This window comes from Macaca mulatta, chromosome 15 (genome assembly GCF_049350105.2).
Source record: "Macaca mulatta isolate MMU2019108-1 chromosome 15, T2T-MMU8v2.0, whole genome shotgun sequence".
Lineage (NCBI taxonomy): Eukaryota > Metazoa > Chordata > Mammalia > Primates > Cercopithecidae > Macaca > Macaca mulatta.
Window position 1 is genome coordinate 14,129,571 of NC_133420.1, and position 19,043 is coordinate 14,148,613.

The 19,043-nt window shown below is 47.2% G+C and overlaps 1 protein-coding gene across 1 annotated transcript in view; it reads right to left on the bottom strand.

Annotated features, from left to right (window-relative positions):
* The window catches only part of LOC106993580 (uncharacterized), a 53,787-nt gene that overhangs the window by 5,210 nt on the left and 29,534 nt on the right, over positions 1–19,043 (bottom strand). Inside the window, exons 4-9 of the mRNA XM_077967256.1 lie at positions 18,330–18,881; positions 18,109–18,244; positions 17,870–18,018; positions 15,723–15,846; positions 13,184–13,316; positions 12,298–12,329 (exon numbers count right to left, since the gene is read on the bottom strand). The gene's annotated coding sequence lies outside the window, so the exon portion shown is untranslated. The remainder of the gene's footprint in view (positions 1–12,297; positions 12,330–13,183; positions 13,317–15,722; positions 15,847–17,869; positions 18,019–18,108; positions 18,245–18,329; positions 18,882–19,043) is intronic.

Consider the following 19,043-nt stretch of genomic DNA (forward strand, 5'->3'; position numbering starts at 1 on the left):
CCGGACACTGCACCATAGACCGGGCCCCAAGCCCCCCTTCCTTCTTCGACACCACACACCAGCACAGTGAGCACTTAGGGACTGGGCATTCACATAAAATACTGCTTAACTAAAACTTTTCATTTAGAACATGTTTAATTCCTACTCACAGAGCTCAAAGTGTTCTGTCCTAGCAGGCGGCAGCTGTAACTAAGCATGAGAGAAGAAGGAGGGATCAGAGGGGTGCCAAGTATTAAATATTCCTCTAAATCTATTCACCACGTCACCATGCTACTGTCACCTGCCTCATTTTCTGTCCTTAAAAGACACAATAGTTACTTTTCAAAATAGACAACCTGTTTTACTGATGCTTAGCTATAAAGTAGCGAGCTACGTATCCAAAAGGGAGATATGGGAAAACAGAAAATGTCCACAAGCGATCAGGTGGGAGGACAGCTGCAGCAGCACCTTGCTCTGTTGCATTGTGAGCCAGCCACGTGGGCTGCACAGCTCACTTAGCCACTGAAATTACATCATCTAAGATTTTGTTGCAGCTACTTTGATAAATTCTCCCCCCTGCTATGAAGAGTAAGGTTTTTTTGTTTTGTTTTGTTTTGTTTTTTGAGTCAGAATCTCGCTGTGTCACCGAGGCCAGAGTGCAGTATTACAATCATGGCTCATCGCGGCCTTGATCTTCTGGCTCAAGCAATCCTCCCGCCTCAGCCTTCCAAGCAGCTGGGACCCACAGACGAGTTTGATTTCTTTGCTAACGAATTCCTAATTCACCTCGCAGTGGGCCTGTCAGGGCCATATGCCTGGACGTCCACCTTGCTGACCAGAAATGTGGTCTCTAAGATGGATGCACTCCGGTTGCCTGGGCTCTGCATGCGATGTTGAGTCTCCAAGTCTGCCGCTGTATAAGGGACTGACAGCCCAGAGCGTCTCGACCTGCCACCATGAGCTGGGCTTTATTCCACAGGGCGACTCTGCTTCCCGTGATGAGATGCAGCACGTGAGCACAGATCAAAGGGTATCAGCAACTAACCCATTCCCCAGGTACCAAGCAGAGGACCAAGAGTTTAGTTCCTTACTTATTTGCTACGAGCTTGATTCAAAACAGCTTTCTGGGATCTTGGGGGGAAAATCTCAAACTGGTGAGAATTCTGGCTTTAGTAACGGAAGAATCACCTAATGGCCATTTTGGAACTGCTGTTCTCATCAGAACTTGAGGCCAAAGGGAAAAATAAAAGCAGGGGCCAAGATCGTGACACCCCAGTTTGCACAAGGCCAACCAGCCTGCTCGAGGGGGTGAAAGGAGTAGGATTTTTAAACTGCTGAGTTTTAAAAACATGGCTGTAGGCTGGGTGCACTGCCTCACGTCTATAAGCCCAGCATTTTGGGAGCCTGAGGTGAGAGGATTGCTCGAGGCCAGGAGTTCAAGACTAGCTTGAGTAACATAGCAATACCCTATCCCTTTAAAAAGAAAAAAAAAAAGGTTATTATAATAGTAATAAAAAGGTTAATACAATAAATTACTATGTCAACATGGCACGCCCTGCTGTCAGACCAGGCGCACTCTCTGTGGCTAGGATGAGGTCCAGAGAGAAATGTAACCAGCATCATAGGGAAGAAAGTCGACCCCAAAGCCCCACAGCACTACTCCTGTACAGTCTGTTAACCAGCATGAAGTCTCCTCCACAATCAGAAGCCTGGTTTAGAGGAACGCTGCCCACGGGACCTGGGTGGACTCCAGACACCGGCCTAACAGACAACCCCACCCTGGGACCTTGCCGGCAGCCCCGACTGGACAGGATGGCCACGTGAGTGTCCTTTCCCACCACAAACTGCAGACCCTGAGCTAGTCCTGGCTGTGACTGAGGCTGCGCATAAACGTCTGCGCCCAACAGCTCACCTTTGTACATGACACGCCCAGTCCACCTCATTTCAAATGTTACGCTCGCCCCAAGGCGAACATGGATGTTACAGGTTAACTCATTGCATGTGTGTTAGACTTTCCCTGTAAGTGTTCAGACATTACACGAACCGGATGAACAAACCCCACTTTCCTTGTAAACATTCCGACATTCCATGAGCCCGATAAACACACACAACCAACAAACCCCGGAACGTGTAACGCCGCGGCCTCCTCCCCTCCTGAGGGGCGAGTGCTTACAGCTCCCCCAAGACCACATTTCCCAAAGCACAGAGGGTTACTCTGAAAATAAAACCTCCTTTTTCCTTCCTTTATACATCTTGTGGTCATGTTAACAACTATTGCTACAAATGCAGAGAAACGGGGTATCATCCGTGCTGGTCACCAAATTCCTAGCACCAAAGCTTCAGGGCCACCCCAGTCTGAAGGAAGTTTCTATCGCCCTAAAGCCTACTCTGGAGACAAAGGTCGAGCTGGGGAAAGGCTGTGTCACCCGCAAATCTACACCACGGGGCCCTCTGCAGTTGTGTGTAAGGAACTCTTGGCCTGTCCTGGGGTTTGAGGACATCAGGATGCAAGCAGATATCGTACGCTCTGCCACAGGACCGTGAAGTCTGCGGAACCTCAGAGGAACACGCAGACAAACGGCTGCACGAGTCCCACAGGCCAAGCCTCGATGGGTGCCTGTGTCAACAACACAGACACGCCAGGAGGGGGAGCCGATGCAGTCAACGCCTGCAACTCCAGCACGCGGCAGCGTCCAAGTGTGGGGGTCTCTGACCAGGCTCCACCACAACTGCCATATTCTGTGGCAAAATTTAAAAAATAGGTTTTAACTAGTTATAACTCTAACTTGTTTTACACATAAACAGAACACAGGGTACCAACAGGCTCCAAAATACTCCGCCTAGAACCAAGTCTAGAATGCAGATGGCTGCTGCTCCAAGTGTGACGAGTCCCCTGTAGTGCCATAAATCCTAGATCTAGGTGACTAAGTGCTCTTCCTAAACCAGATGGCACCATGAGGCTCTCAGGAGACCCTCTGTCCCCAGGCCAGTCCATCAGCCCCGGCAGAAGCTTCTAGAGTAAGAGCCTGTAGATTTCTATTGGACGGATGTAAATCAGACAAAGTCACAGGGGCTCATCCTAGAAGGCCATCCGTTTACCCACTCATGCCCTAGAGAGCCCTGCCCCCAGCTCCACACCCGCAGTCACCCTGAACCACAAGAACTGGCTTCTAGGCCCTCAAGCCACTCCCTCTCGCCCCCGGACAGACCCTTCTCAAACCTTGAGGCCCAGAGTAGCCTTTACAGGTGGTCCCAGCAGAACTGGCCACTGCATGAATTGATATTTTGTGTGTGTGGGGGGGGTGGTGGTTCTTGTTCTGTCACTCAGGCATGGTGCACCATAAGTACAGTGGTGCTATCACGGTTCACTGCAGCCTCAAACTGCCAGGCTTGGGTGATCCTCCAGCCTCAGCTTCCCAAGTAGCTGGACCACAGGTTCACATCACCACTCCTATTTTTTGTAGAGTCAGGGTCTTGCTATGTTGCCCAGGCTGGTCTCGAATTCCTGGGCTCAAAAGTGAACTGCCCACCTCAGCCTCCCAAGGTGCTGGGATGACAGGTGTGAGCCACTATGCCCAGCCTAGAATTGGTTTTTCTTAAACCTGAGTTTGACACATTAACCCCACTCACATAGACATCAGCACACTCTCACAGCTCGAGGGTTTTTCTGAATCTCGATTCTCTCCGTTCAAGGTCAATATCTAAGAAAGGGTCAGAACTGACCCTCCCCTCAATGAAGCCTAAGGGCAAATGCAACAGCATCTCAGTGTATGAGGAGACAAAGTAAGAAGGGTGGAAAATATACACTGAAATTCTAGTGTTAGAATCATAATCACCAACACTTTAAGAGGCAATCTGCTTTCGAAAACATGTAGTTGCTGGATTAACTTCAAAGTCACCAGATTCCACAGGGAAGTGGTCAGAGGGGCACAGCTTTCTAAGGCCACATAGCCCAGGGCAGCGTAACAGCCTCGGGGCAAAGCAAACTAAACAAAGGCTTGGTTCTCTCAAGGATGAAGATACTGAAGTCCTTCCAAATAGATTCTTCTTCTAAGTAAGTTAGATGCCTCCTACAATACTGTTTAGAGTGCCAGTGTGTTCAGAAACGTGAAGTTGAAAATACATCTCAGGACCCCAAAATCACTAAGCTAAAGGGACGTCAAGGTGAGGAAGGGCTTAGAGCAAACCTGCCTCCTATGCTCTTCCGAACAGAGACAGCTACTGGGGGGAGGGGGAAAAAAAGCCACGTACCTCCCTCACAACTGATCCACAAGGAAATTCCTCATGGACAGAGGACAGAACTCAAAGTCACCATCTGCACACGGAGATAAATGCGGATCTGGCTGCTTCCTCTGGAAAGGTGCACCAGAAACGCTTTTGTCTGATCTACCTGTGACCTGGAAACCCCTCCCCGCTTCGAGCCGTCCCTCCCTTCCTGGACTGAACCAACGTACATCTCACATATATTGATGTCTCACGTCTCCCTAAAATGTGTAAGACCAAGTTGTGCCCCAAACACCTTGGGCACATGTCCAGGACCTCCTGAGGCTGTCGCAGTGTGTCCTCAACCCCTCCCGAGGCTGTGTCTTTAACCTTGGGAAAATGAACTCTCTATGGGCTGAGAACCATCTCAGAGACCCTTCTGGTTTACAGGAAGCATTCTCTCCTGCGAGTATAACGATGAAATCATGTGGAATTACAAAATGCCACTTTAGTAAAGGCCAAAGGAATTAGGGTTCGATGTGCTTGAAAAACAACAACAAAAAAGTAACGTTCTATTTGTCAATGGACCATGAAGCCCACAACCCCTTCTGCAGTGAAATGTCAACTGGGATGAGAGGCCCCTCGGTAGATCGAGTTTCAAGCGTGGGGAGACTAGGAAGTTCTGGAGATGGATGGCGGTGATCACGGCACGACAGTGTGAACACACATAATGCCACCAAACCATACACTTAAAAATAGAGTGCTATGTAATTTTACCACAATCAAAAGACTGAGAAAGCTCATCTAATAATTACTGTCATTTCCAATATCTTGCATCCTGTAAGTTGCATTTGCTTTTGGAAATCCTCAGAGCAATCATGAAAGACTAATACCCTATCATCTCTGAAACACAGACAAAGTCGTTCAAGGGTTTTGATTATAAGAAAGTAGCTGGAAAGCAAAGCGCCCGTTAGACACGGCAGCCGTGGTAGGACAAACGCATGGTAGGAAGGTGGTGGTCATGCTACACACAGATGGGAAGGCTGTGGGGAGCCACAGCACCTGATGCTCGGGAGGCACCTGAGCAGGAGCTGAGAATGTACCAAACACGTTCGATCACGCAACATTCACGGACCCTGAGTCCAGCCACCGCCGCTGACATCCACTGTGGCCGGTGTGTCGTCTGCCACAGAGATACACACCCTGCTGAGGATACTGTCCAGATTAAATGTCAAAGCACAGACACGCTCAGGTCCAGCTGTTCAGATAGAAGCAAACACAACACATTTCCCAGACCCCAGCAGCAAGACTCTCCACCTGACTGCACCCCCGTCCCTTTTATTCTCAAACCCATCTCTCCCGGACCCCACAGCTTGACTCTTCACCTGACTACACCCCGTCCCATGCATCCCTGCACCTGTGTCTCGGCCCTCACTCACTCCCTCACTTCGTCGTTGGGTCAGGAATCAAGAGTCCACTGTGTGCCTGGTGCACTGAGCCTTGTCAGGGGTGTCTGGGCCGCATGCCGGGACACGCAACTGGGAACTCCCAGTGCACACGTTGGTCTCCTGCAAGACGCTTGGCTCTTATCCGCGGGAGCCATTACCCACCCCTACAACTGATTGCACTTTTAGAAAAGTCACAAAAGGCCCCTCACCAACCCAGCAGCACCCTGAGGCCACATCCCACTTGCCTGCTGGCTCCTGAGCCTCCCACCCTGTGATGGCTCGCTCCTTCAGTTTCCTGCTTTGAATCCACTGGTTCCTCTCCTCATGGGCCTCTTTCCTGTCATCTTCCTGTCATTTTCCTGAAATGACTTATTTCTTGTCAGTTTCCTGTCAGCAAGCACATGCGTCCAGCCTGACCTTGCTGATGTGCTCCAGCTGGCCCTGGACTCGAACTGCGCTGCTGCAGCTTTCCATCAGTGTGGCATCTGCGAGTTACCTCCTGTGAAATGCCAGGTAATGGTAACATCAACCAGGAGGACTTCACGTCCTTGAACAGACGCTCCGTGTCTTCTTCTCTCCTGGCAGAGCTTCGCTGTAGGAAGGCGGCCATTCCTCCAGTGCTGCTACTTCCAACACCGGGGAAAGCAAGCTTCAGAAAGGAATGGTGTCAAAGAGGCAGGACCCACCAGCAGGGCTGCCGGCGGCCGGACGACCACAGCCCCAGCCTTCCCCAGCCACCATGGCTGACAGCCCAGGCTCCAGAAATGCACGGTTCAACCTTAGGAGTAAAAACCCTCCCAAGCCAACTATTATTTTCAACAATGGGATTGGGGAGTGGGGTGTTCTTACCCTGCCTCTCTCGACAGCACAGATCATCAGATCCCAGTTCTTACAGGATTGGGGAGTGTGGGGGGGTTCTAACCCTGCCCCCCTTCATAAAAAAGAACTGGGATCTGATGATCTGTGCTAGGTCAGCACTTTGCTTCCGCCACATGCAGTCCGCATCAGCACCAGGAAAAGTCAGAAGCGTTGAGTGATGACACCAATACCAACACGTGCGATTCTGAGAGCTCCGGTAACTGGCTGCACAGATACAACACAACAGCGGTGAGATCCACGGACATCACCAGTCTTCCCAAGGATTGTGTTCCTGAATCTTCTGCGTTTGGAATAACGATCTTCTTTGCCAGGGCTGAGCCATGCTTCCCTCTCATCTGTCCTCTGCCTTCACCAGCTTCGTGCGCGTTTCCGGGCAAGTGTTTGTGCAGGTGCTATCACTTATTTCCACAGCGAGAATATACACAGACACCACACAGAAATGGGCAACCCCATTAGGAACTGTGCAGGGAGATCTAACTCATCAGATATGCCAAATTCCTGTTGCCATGGAAGTTAAACTAACTAAACTAACGTTGCTATGACCTCATCTCTTACTGCACCACTAAAGATCAACCGGGTAAGAGGAATGTGCCTCTGCATAGCATTCAGCTCACGTTTACATGTCGGTTTTTCCTGAATATGGTTATGTGAGATAGAAATCAGTAAGATGGGGTGTAACATCTAGTATAGGATCATTGTGTCACCTAGGCTCAAACACTTCAAGATCCTCAGAAAATGAAGTTTAACTCTGGGGACGTGAGTTACATAGTAACTTGTTTTGGATACTGTCTCTTTCGCCATCTAAATGTCAACACCAAAGAAGTTCTTGAGTTCCTTTTGAAATTGAAAGGAATTTACAAACCATAAAAGCCCCAATATTAAAGGATACAATTCAGTCTGTTTAGCGTATTCTCAAAGCTGCACATCAACCACTAGTATGTAATTCTGGGACTTTTTCACCACGGACCGAAGAAACCTTGAACCCATTAAGAGTCAGCACCTGCTCCTTCCTTCCGCCAGCACCTGGCAATCGCCAGCCAACTTCCATTTCTCTGGATTTGCCCATTCTGGACACCTGTTGTGAGGAGAATCGTACAGTGCGTGACCTTTGGCGTGACCTTCGGTGCTGGCATCTTTCACGTCCAAGGTGAGTGGAATTCTCACAATGAGTGACCTGTTGACACCTGGACTGTTTCTACTACTTCGAATGCTGATGCTATGAAGATTCTTGCATAAGATTTTTTTTGTAAAAGTGTTTTCAGTTTTCTTGGGCATATGCCTAGGAGTGAAATTGCTGGGTCGTCCGGTGATTTCATATTTAAATTTTCTGAGGAACTGCCAGACTTTTCCACATCAACTGTACCATTTTACTTCCCCTCCCACTAGCAATATGTCAAGACTTCAGTTTTCCCAAATTCACCACGTCACTGTCCAATACTGGGGTTTTACCCCTCCCGGTGGTTGTGAAGTGGTATCTCACAGTGGTTTTGATTTCCATTTCTAAGATGATGAATTCTACTAACCATCTCATGTGCTTTTTAAGGCATTTATATGTCTTTCTTTGGAGAATGTCTATTCAAATCCTTTGTCCATTTTTAAATTGGATTGTTATTAAAAGTTTTTAAATATATTCTTGATATCAGGCCTTCATTGTGACAATGTATCCTGTTCTGTGGGTTGTCTTTTAACTTTAGTAGTATCCTCTGAAATGAACATTTTAATTTTGATACTGTCTTTTTTCCTTCAGTTGCTTGTTACAGCTTTAGACGTCTCAGCCAAGGAAACATTGCCTAATCCAACGTAACCGTTTCTCCAGAATTCTCCTCTAAAGGTGTCATGGGCTGAACTGTCCCCTGCCCCCCCTCCAAGATTCCCATGTTAAAGTCACAACCCCAGAAACTCAAAATGTCACTGTATTTAGATACAGGGCCTTTAACTTGGCAATTTAGGTCCCATGAGATCTTAAGAGTGGGCCCTGATCCAGTATGACTGGTGTTCTTTTAAGAGAATTTAGACACGGTCCTCAGTGCTGCACGCACATAAGAGAAACCTGTGAAGACACAGAGAAGACGCCATCTACACAGCATGGAGTGAGGCCCCAGAGAATCCAACCCTGCCCGCACCTTGATCCCAGGCTTCCAGTCTCCAGGAAAAAGGAAACAAGATGCTATTGTCTAAGTCGCACGGTCTGTGTCCGTTATGGTACCCAGCAGACTGACAGAATGGGTCTCACAGTCGGCTCCTTACATTGGATCCATGTTGAGCTTTGCCTGTAGGGTGAGGAAGGGTCCAGTCCATCCTTTTCCAAGTGGATACCCCAGTTGTCCCAGCACCATTGAGTTGTGAAAGGAAAAAAGAAAAGCAACCCTTACCGTCCTTTCTCCAACAACAGATTAGAAGATACACTGAAGAATCGTGGACAATTTTGTCGGTTTAAGCCAGTGGTTTTCAAACTTTTAAGTCTCAGGAACCCTTGGCACTTTATTAAAGAGCACAGAAAAGCACACACCCTGTAACCCCAGCTACTAGGGAGGCTGAGGCATAAGAATCGCTTGAACCTGGGAAGTAGAGGTTACAGTGAACGGACATCGTACTACTGTGCTCCACCCTTCCAGCCTGGGTGACAGACCAAGATTCTAATAAAAAAATAAAAGATCAAGATGAAAACTGATTGCCAAGGTCCATGTTCCATATACTTCAAACATAAAGTTCATTAGCTGGTACTTGATCAAATTGTCGTTTTCTTCATTACAATCTTGTATATCCTTCTAACACAGCTCAAACTGTTTACATTTGAGCACACCTCAAGTATAACAAAAAATAAAGTGCCTGTATTTCATAAATGAGCAAGTTCCAGTAAGGCTGCATCCTGCTCTAGTTAATCCTTTGACAATGTAAAACTGAGCCACCCTGACACAGCACTGACACATGGTACAAGAATAATGACCTCCAGTTAAATCGCTAGATTTAGAGAACACATAAATATAGTTTATCACTAATTCACCAGTGATTAGCAAGATTTTAAAGGAAGAAAAAGTATCGGGACTGTAACTAGGAATAAAGGCAAAAATAAACACGAGAAATTCGTTACATTTAAATCAACACCCTTTCTGTGGGACCGTAATAAAGTATACACAACAGGTGTGAAAGCTGTAATGCTAAGCTGTCACCAAGCTCTCTATGAAGGTAGTAAGAGCGTCCCAAGTCGCAGAGCCTCGTATTCCTATTTAAACCCTAAACAGCCAACACCACACTCAGCACACAGTGAGAACTCTGAAAGCTCAAAGGAATGCATGATGGGATGAAGGGCCCCAGCCCTGCCATCACCCTGCTGCTTATTAAAAATATAAAACAAAGCCCTGCCTTTAAGGTGCTCAGATCTAACTAGTATAAGCTTTTGCTTTTAACAAGTTAACTATGAATGATGAAGACTCTCAACAGCTGTGTGAAATGTAAGGCAACCTAGTAAGAGGAACTTGGCTGAGACTAAACCCAGAGATGGTTTTTTAACCACAGAAGAGGAAAGAACTGAAGAACCTTACAGAAAGTTGACAGCAATTTCTATTTCTCTATGGTAGAACCTGGAATTTACCTTTGAGACAGACTGTCCTTCTGTTCTGAAAAATCAGATTATTCTTGCAATCCTCCATCAGGAGTGAAATTCCCAAAGGCATGGAAAACCAAGTACTAATTTTAAAAACCCAAAAAAGCTACCTACGATCTTAGATGTGAGATTTAGTATTCTCAAATTCCAAATTTGGAAATATTTTGCACAAAGTCCTTATTTTCCCTGTTTACTTGAAAGCTCTCTATTCTTTTGTCCTAATCATCTTCTTTCTCATCCTTCCAAACAGAATCTGAAGGTGAACTTACATATCGTTTTCAACGTTAATAAAGAAGATACTACATTTGTCATAAACTGTTTATATTCACAACTCTAGGAGGGATTTTGCTACATCGTGAGGAATAACACGAGGCAGTAAATATACCACGAATAAAGAACAGTAGAAAATGGACACATTTCCTGATGAGTGCCGATTTCTCATTGAGCTCCTGACAAAGTTATAATATGGAAAGCTAGACAGCTGCTCTGTTATTTCTACCTCACTTAAGTGACCGAGTCATTGTTGTTTCGGTTCCCTCTCTCATCTGGGGATGAGACACACCTCACAGAGCTGTTCATGATTTCAGGAACACACACATCAATGAAGTGACTGTTCCTAAATCATTGCAAAGGGTATAGTAACCTGTCAAATTTCAACTAGGTTGCAACAAACAACTGTTTTCTTCCTACACTCTCTGGTGCCGGTGAGATGGTGCATTCTTGGATCCCTCAGGGAGCCCTATTCCTGGTGCCATAGAGCACACACACATTTACATCCACATAGTGTACATATATGGTACACTGTAACACATGTACCTGCATAGAACATACACACATCTGAATATGTATAGTGTACATAAGAGCACTACATGTGTACAGAGTGCACACACATCCAGATCCATGTAGTGTACATGCAGAGTGTACACATATCCAAATATATATAGTGTACAAACAAGTTCACTACGTGTGTACAAGCATAGAGCATACACACATCCGGTATGCTAACATGTATGCACTTGCATAGCATGTACACACTTCTATATGCATACAGTGTACACAGGTATACTATAACCTGTATGTACATGCATATGGCATACACATGCAAATCCATATGTACACAGGTATGCTATTTACTATATGTATACACATGCATATAGCATACATTCTTATCCAATATATGTAGGTGCACGACAGCATGCATACAAATGCGCAGTGTACACATATGCACATGTATACAATGTATATCAGTACACTAACGTATAAAGCATATACACATATGCAATAGTGTACATACATACGCAGCATGTATATGTATTAGTGTGTACATATCCAAAAGTTTATTCAGTGTGCATAGTGTACATGCATGCTTGTATGCACATATGTATATATACATCTGCAGAAATAATGTGCACATAACCACATGATGTACATACACAGGTATGCATATGGCATTAAATACATGCATGTATGTACACATGCAGAACAGATAGGTGTCCAAGTAGTGTGCATATAACCATAGTGCCCATACACACATATACACATGTACAAGCATGCCTACAGCATGCACGTCTGTAGGACACATATGTAGTGTACATACTTATACATTGTAAATACTTGCACAGTGGAAATACACGTAGTATGGGTACACCACATACAAACATGTACATTTATGCAGTACACATATACCGAGACCCAGAACGGGTCATGAGTATTAACACTGCGGAAACACTTCCAGTTCTACCTAAGTGAATTTTTTTTCAAACTAAAATAGAACTCATACAAAAAGGGTTTTAAGGAAATGAATAAAGCTAGTGACAAAAACAGTGGGAAGGTCACAACCACTTTCCCTCAGAGCTCTGGGCCTGATCGTGGAAGTTCAGAGGTTTCCTAATGCAGTACACGTGAGAACTGACTGACGACGAAGGGCTCCTTAAAAATTAAAAATGTGTCCTCATGTTTTGGCCTTTGAGACAAAGCCTCTTAGTTAATCGAGTTCTGACTGAATGTGACTCACAGTACTCTGGCAGATTCTTCATTTTCTGGTGAGACAGACAAATGTCTCAGGGTGAGGGCAATGCCAGCCCTTTCAGGGTCAGCTTTTTGAGGAGCGATGTCTGGCAGAACACAATCCAACACCATAGAAGGATCCCCCACCCAGCCACTTAGACGCTTTCGGGTACTTACTCTGTCTGCTTGTTTCCCTTTCTTGAATTCAGCTGGGGAAAAAAAAAACAAAAAATTCAAAACCAGAAACAAACAGCCCATGTGTTTGTGTGTCTGAAAAGTTAATACATCCACATCCCACTTTCTAAATGAGACACGGCAGGTATGATGGTCACCGAACAGTGGCCACTGTTGACAAAATGCAAAGTCTTCTGCAAACATGAACGAGTTTCTAGGAATACAAAAGTCAAGGGAATTTACTTCACATATTAAAGCTATCAAGCGTGCTCATCAAAAATGTACTTAGAGCTTTTCCTTTAAAGTTATTTTTGAAGATTTTTAAGTTGCAATACTTAAAAGCCTCTGGGAAAAGAAAGGATACAGGTATCTGGAAGATTTATACTAAATGATTTTCATGTCTTTTTGATAAAGTTAAATAAGGTCAGCCTTGAAGTAATGGGTTCCACTACTCTGAGGCTGTGGATGGAATCCACACCACCACCAGACAATTGAATAAACAGCAAGGCTGCACACACAGGACACAGGCAGTGAGCCAGCCTGACTAGTTGTCAGCTTCTGGGTCAGTTCTACCCAGTTGTGCCCAGGCCCCACTGGAGATGAAAACCTGCCCTTTAGAAGCCTTCAATCCCCACCTTTCAAAATCGAATCCTCTTCAACTGAGGCCCAAGTCCAAAAATCTACAGACATCTCAGCACCTGTTAAGCCAGCTGTCCCCCAGCCTTTTTGGCACCAGGGATGGGTTTCATGGAAGACAATTTTTCTGGGGGCTGGTTTTGAATTGCAACTGTTCCACCTCAGGTCAGGTGTCAGATCCTCATAAGGAGCACCTCCGAGATCCCTCACATGCAGTTTACGATAGGGTCCCAGCGCCTAGGAGAACACACACCTTATGATAGGATCCCAGTGCCTAGGAGAACATGCAGCTTTACAAGAGGGTCCCAGCACCTAGGAGAACATGCAGCTTATGATAGGGCCCCAGCATCTAGGAGAACATGTGGCTTACGAGAGGGTCCAAGCACCTAGGAGAACAGGTATTAAATGAGTTGGCAAAGCCAAAATCCACCGGATCTACCACTCCAAAACAAATACACACCACTGCCCAATATTGATGTGAGCCAAAAACATGGAAGTCCTGAGGGCCCACACTGACCACAGCCAGATACCACTTCTGCAAGAAGCAAGCACGCACCTAGACATCACCCGTGATGACCCAGGAGAGCAGTTTGAGCAGAGACAAACGTGAAGGAGAGGCACATGGGCCAGGGTGCTGGGTGTGCCCGTCTTTGTGACCTCACTGAGATTGCTGACCTCTGGCCCTTGGTGTCCGTCCTATGGAGGAGGTAGCCCCCAAATCCCTGCCTCCCTTCAACACTGACTGAGGTGGCCCTGAAGTCTCCCCAGGGCTGAGACTGCTTCTAATTCCTGTTAACTGCACACCCACATAAAAAACAAAAAACAAAATATCAAGTATGCAGACAGGATAAGAAAAATATGTGAATCCTTCCCTATTCAACAGGCATTTAAAAAGTAACAGGAAAATTGTGATAGTCTTTAAACAACCACCTGCTATCACATCCTCTTGAAATGTTTTAGCTAATCAGGAACATCTTTACCAAGCACCTGTGTGTTCAGGAAATCAGTTGACAGGTCCCAAATAACTTCGGAGCCTGTGACCTGACCCCCACTCACGCGCATCACCTCTCCAGAGGAACGAGCCCTGGACACCTTTCAAATGGTGAGGAACAGGAACAAGGGTAGCTTTCCCTCACCACCACAAAACAAACTCCACCCCGAGGAGGCCAGAGAACAGCTACGTTTGTTTAGATGCTTTCCCACTGACCTTGTCAGAGGGAACGTTCCCATCCCACACCGCCCAGTGTTTTACTCTCCCTGGAATACCAGCAGCCGTCAACCCTCAACAAGCTGGAAACAGAGGCCAAGCTGACAGGAGGCCTCTCTCCATTCCCTACTGAATTCGCTCAGGACACGGAAGTTCCCAAACACACACGGCCCCGAGTATTCCGCACCTGGAGAACATTCAAACAACAGAGGCTGCAAAGACGTTCCCCTAAAGAGAAACTCAGTTTCTAACTTCCCTTAGGGAAAAATAGGAGACCTAGAACTTTCCAGAAAATCAAGTGTGGGAGGAAGCCACTCACCTCTGGCACTTCCTAAACCTGCCTTCCCGCAGGTGCTCAGGGATGTCCCCAAGACAGCCCCGTCCACCCAGGACGGCAGCAGGCCTCACGCAACGAGTACCTGGGCAGCTGGTGAGGCAACCCCAGGGTGAAAACGCCATCCCAGGCACCACTTCCCGGAGCCCCTCAGCAAGAAAAACAGAGGAGGGGCAGAACCGAGGGCGGACTCGAGGCTGGGGAGCCACAGACCCGCACAGCTCAATCATCGGACATGCTCTTCTGTGGACAGAGCCCAGGGAGAGGCCAGCACAGAGACCCTCGTGCCAGCTCCATGAACCAGCGTCCTCCAGGGCTGCAAGTTTGTGATCACAGCTTCAGAATTTGGTTCCAGAATCTTCCGGAATCAAAGACACACAAAACTCTAAACCTACCAGGACAGTAGGGCCCAGGAGCAGGCTCAGGGGAGGACAAAGTAAAAACCCCACACACAGCATACACGTGTGCATGCCACCCCTTCACCCAATACTATACACGCAAACGCATGTATGCACTCCATACACACCCTCAAATACACTCACCAAATGTGATGCATGTACACATTCCACACACAGCCTCAAATACATATGACACACATGAACACGCTCACTCCACCCACACCTGCCAAATACACTCACCACACATGCACAAACGTGACACACCTGCACACTCATTCCAGATATCTCACCCCTCACCAAGTACACAAGTACACACACCCCCAAGTCCAGAACCTGCAGACTCCACAAGCTTTGGTTTTCCCCACTGTTTTTCTCATCACATGAGATCCACACACAGGTGTCATTTACTGACATCTAACACCCGGGGAGGCCCTTAGACAGAACTGCAGTCACAAGTCGGCTTTATTCAGGCATTCATCACCAGCCTCCTGAAGCCACCTCCTGTCCCCATGGGGAGCGGGGGCTGAGACCAGAGACGTCGGTGGGCTTACAGATCCCCAGGCTGGCAACCCAGCGAAATCAGGATGGCTCGGCCACGGCCCTGGAGGGAAACGCGTACTGGCTCAGGTATGTGAAACATGAGTCCTCATTTCCATACCTACGACGGTGTCAGGTGAAAGCCAGTGGTTTGGCATTCTTGGGATAGACAGTCCTGGAATTACAAGGGAAGATTTTTACTCCACCCCTCTGAACACATGAGGTCCATGGTCCCCTCACATCTAACCCTGGGAATCCGAATCAGTGACTCGTTGTCCACCTGAGGACCACCCAAGAGGATCCACACACCTGCTACAACAGCAGCACCGCACCTGGTCTGCAGGGGAGCAAAGCAAATCTCACCTTTATGACTAAACTGGATTACCCCGACACTGGCAGCCTGCAGTGTGTATATCTTCAAGCCCCCACATCTGCTCCACCTGCAAGAGGAACACAAGCCCTTAGTCCCGGGTTCTCAGGACGGCCTGTGAGGTGGATGCTGGCACCCTTCTCATCTCCCAGTGGAGAGGTCAGGGCTTACATATCAGGAGGGTCGGGGCTCAAACCCCATCTGCCTCACAAAGCAGCCCTTACTTTTCAAGTGCCTTCTATCATCAGCCTTAAAATGTACCACAGTTACCAGCAATTCTGAGTGCTGTTCCTTGGGACGTCATCAGCAAACATTTTGTTAGAAAGATTTTGCCAAATCTGCTTTCAAAATCCTATGTTATGAAATGACTAATGAAAATTTGAGCTATGAAATAAAGCACATAGTTAAATGAATCCCAAAATGACTATCGCGAAGGAAGTTTTAACTTGAAGTGAAAAATATCCTCTAAATGACATCAGCCAGAATTATCTTCAATCATTACTGATCCCATATGCTTCATGAATTATACAGCATCATCTCAGATATGAACTTAAAACCATTAGCTGAATGCACATTTCAGCGCAACCAAAGTTCTGCTATAATAAGCAGCAGAGGCGTCTCTGGAGAGGATTTTAATTGAGACTACAAACAATGTGCATGATCGTGGTAAGAGGTTTCATGCTGGCTGTTCTCCAAGATGCGACACAGAGAAACACCACTAACCTGGAAGACACCTGCTGCTTTGTAATGAGATCAGAGACGATGTGGACGGACTACTGTAAATATTTGAAAAGGAGAAACAATGCAAGGAACGAATCATATCAGTTACCCTTTACATTCTTAGAAAAAAACGATTTTCCTTTTGGGATGATTTAAAGAGAAAATGACATTTCTGAATTTTTTTTTTTTACTTTTCTTTCTGAGACAGGGTCTTGGCTCTGTCGCCAAGATTGGAGTACACTGGAGCAATCGCAGCTCACTGTAGCCTTAAGTGATCTTCCCAACCTCAGCCTCCAGAGTAGCAGGGACCACAGGCACGCACCACGACACTCAGCTAATTTTGCTGTTATACAGATGGGGTCTTGCTATGTTGTCCAGACTGGTCTTGAACCCCTTGGCCTCAAGTGATCCTCCTGCCTTGACCTCCCCAGAGATTTAGCCTAAGCGACCATGTCTTATCGGAAAATAGACATGAGAGCAAATGAATTTCTGTAAGATTTTCTACCTCTTTTCACTGGGGAAAAAGGTAACTTGCCTCCAAGGGTCGGAGACAAAGCCGTTACTGCAGACAAGAGTGCTGTGCATCTCGGGAACCGCTACACCACGAGGCACGGCCGTGCACCCTGGATACAGTAGTGACACACGAGGCTAGCACAGGCCGATGCTGGCCTTCTCCAGAAGCAGGCCTATCCTTCCTCCTCTTCTCAGCCCCCTCTCCCTTCAGGCCTCAGTGGCTGCTGACAGAGGAGAGGCCACAAATAGAGGAGGCTCTCAACTCCACCAGGGACAGGAGCCCCGGACGCTGGGGACTCAACTGCTACCCTCCGTGCCCACCTCCTTCTGGTCCAGACTTCTCAGGAGTCAGACGTGGCCACTTTGACCCTCTTTCCCTTCTGTGGCTCCTACAAAAACCAGTACAGTAAGCCCAGGCTACCTCACACTCCAGAGACACCCAGCACAGGCCCCCTCCATGTCCTTATCCAAGCTCCTGGGGCCAGAAGGGTCTTCCAATATTTCACTTTCCAGTTGAGCATCCCCCGCCTGAAATCCAAAGTGCTCCGAAGAGCATTTCCTTCGAGTGTCATGGGGAAGCTCCGAATGTTTCAGGTTTCGGAGCATTTTGGAGTAGGGACTCTCAGCCTTAATTTGAACCTCTTCAAGGAAGCCACACACTGAAGCCCCCGATGTCCACCCTACACAATCCCAGCACACCCTCTGAAGTCCTCGACAACAGATTTTCTTTCTTCAAAAATAACCACAAGTCACAAACTCACACGCAACCAAAGAAGGGGGTTGTGGACACCCGCAGAGACGATGAAATTTAACTGTCACATTTTTACCTGGGTAATTTAAAGTCATTCCTCAAAACACACCTGTTTTACTGAGTTGCATTTTAAGGTGAACACACACAAATCCTTTCAGGGAAACAAACGTCTCTTTGGGCTGCGTGTGGTTTCTTGACTCCCGTGAATAACTCAGCGTTCACCCTCACTTCTGGATAAGGGAGACGATGCAAAGAAATCTGTTAAAGACATGAAAACAAGTTTAAGAAGGGTTTGAAAGGTTCCTCCTGTCCCCCTGGAGGGGAGACGAGGACACCTGGAAAGCTCACGGGGGACAGGAGCACAGCCTCCTCGGTGTGCCATGGACGCCGCCTCGCCAAGGGGAGAGGATGATGCCTGGAAGACTCACAGGGGTGGGAGCACAGCCTCCTCAGTGCTTTCTACACTCAGCAGCTTCAGAAATTCCTGCAGAAGCAGAACACATGAGACCTGAGACTGGAACACCCCAAAGAAAGGGGACGAGGGGTCAAAAAAAGCATTCGATCATTACCAAGGAGCGCGGGCATGAAGCCGCTTCAAAGACCGTGTGAGAAGTCACTCATAGGCGTTTCAGATAATAAGGGTAGCACGAGATTGCTCGATCAGCTCAAACAGGCTGCCGTCCCTCAGGCCATGAAGTCCCTGAGATGAGCCTCTCAGTGAGCAGAAGTCACTCGCATCTCTGCCAGAGAAAGTACTACAAGCCGATGCATAATGTCATGAAACCTGGGCTTCAGCCCATCGACAACAGTGAGTCTGACATGGTACATCTCTCCAGATGGTTAAAGACCCCAGGGGTTCATCAGACAACCTCGAAGGGCTGTGCCTGTCCAGCCCCTTTTCCAAGTTCTGGATGATTTTACCTAATGTACTATAAGGAGCATGTTCCAGTAGAGATGTAATTAACTGGCTCTGGGTCTTCTTAATTTTGAAATTAGAAACACATTTGGCCAGGCACGGTGGCTCATGCCTGTGATCTCAGTACTTTGGGAGGCTGAGGCAGCTGGAGTGCTTAAGTCCAGGAGTTCGAGTCCAGCCTGGACAACATTGCAAAAATCCATCTCTACAAAAAAATACAAAAATAAGTCAGGCATGGGGACATGGGGGACATGTACCTGTGGGTCCTGGCTACTCAGGAGACTGAGGCAGGAGAATCGCTTGAGCCTGGGAGGTTGAGGCTGTAATAAGTCGTGCTCACACCACTGCCTGGGCAACAAAAAGGTTT